The following is a 1,418-nucleotide window of genomic DNA, read 5'->3' as shown; positions in this document are numbered from 1 at the left end:
GGCTGCTAAGCAAATGCCCCACTTCCCTGTTTTTGAGATTAATCATCTATAATGCGGAGGCCCTGCGCCTCACTAGGATGCGGAGAGACTGAAGTCAGAGGAAGGTATAAATGTCCAGAATCCATCCAGCAATGATCCCCACCCCAAATGTTTGTGTTATTCTGGAAACAAGTTAAAATCTAAAAATTGAAGGGAATTCTTGATTTTTAACATGATGGCAGTATAACTACAATAGTATAGCCAAGATTCAACCACCTGATCTTTTCATTGGAGAAAGTAGAAATAACCATCTATTGCCACAGTCGGACACCCTTCAAGTAAATAAAAAAGTTAGTACATAATGCCTACTATTGAGGTTTTCCCCCAAATGTTCTCTTCCAAATGAGTTGCTGACACCTAATATTCATGTAGGTGGATGCTCAGTTATGAAGGCTGAGGCTCCACGTCTCTTTCATCCTGGGTCCTTAACTGTGCATTGATCCTCTTGCTGAAAGCCCTGGAAGGGTGGAGCCGAGTAGCCAGGTCCTGCTCCCTGCAGGTCTTCATCCTTGGCCCTCTGAAGATACAGAATAGGGCAGGGCATGGTTTTCTGGCCCTGGTCACCCTTTTCTGTGACATCTGCCTTCTTACACTGCGTGAACCCTAGTGACCAGGAATGCCGTGGAGGGAGCATCTGCCTTATGCAGGCAGGTTTAGCTCCTGGGTTTCTGAGCAGGCTCATGAGCCATGTACTCAGATCCTGTGTGCCTCTCACAACAACTCGGAGGCAGAGCTGCACCCACAGACTGGCTTTCTCAAGACCCTGAGAAATTCACTTCTTCCCACAAGATGTCTAATCATATGATTGTTCAGAAATACATAACCACGTTAGGTTGCACTCCCACCACAGTTCTCCAATAACTTCTCAAAATTCTCTTTTTGTGGTTTCACTGTCATTCTCGTTTGTCTCTTTGAACTACTATCATTTCAACTATAATTTTTATTTTATTTTTTAAATATCTTTATTTTTATGTGATGCTGAGGATCAAACCCAGTGCCTCACGCATGCCAGGCGAGTGCGCTACTGCTTGAGCCAATTCCCCAGCCCCTCAATATTATAATTTTTAAACAGAAATATGCCATGCAGACCTTTCCTGATTTTGTCTCCCAACTTCAGGGTGTTGGTGGCCACAGGCAGGACCCTACTGTGCAAAGCAAAGTCTCTGGCCCTTGCTGCTGCTTCTTTCTCCAACCTCTGTCTATTACCCTTCTACCTCCCACCTTGTACTGTGTGTAGCAGAAGCTACACAGTAACATTTTTATGAAATATTTGGGAAGACATTCTTTTTAAATATTGGAAATCTTGAAGGGCATTGAGACATATTTGCCTGCAAAATGAGGAGATTCCCGTTTTCTATGTCATCCAAGCTCATGGCTTT

Source organism: Ictidomys tridecemlineatus, chromosome 1, assembly GCF_052094955.1.
Source record: "Ictidomys tridecemlineatus isolate mIctTri1 chromosome 1, mIctTri1.hap1, whole genome shotgun sequence".
NCBI lineage: Eukaryota > Metazoa > Chordata > Mammalia > Rodentia > Sciuridae > Ictidomys > Ictidomys tridecemlineatus.
This window is presented reverse-complemented; position numbering follows the sequence as displayed.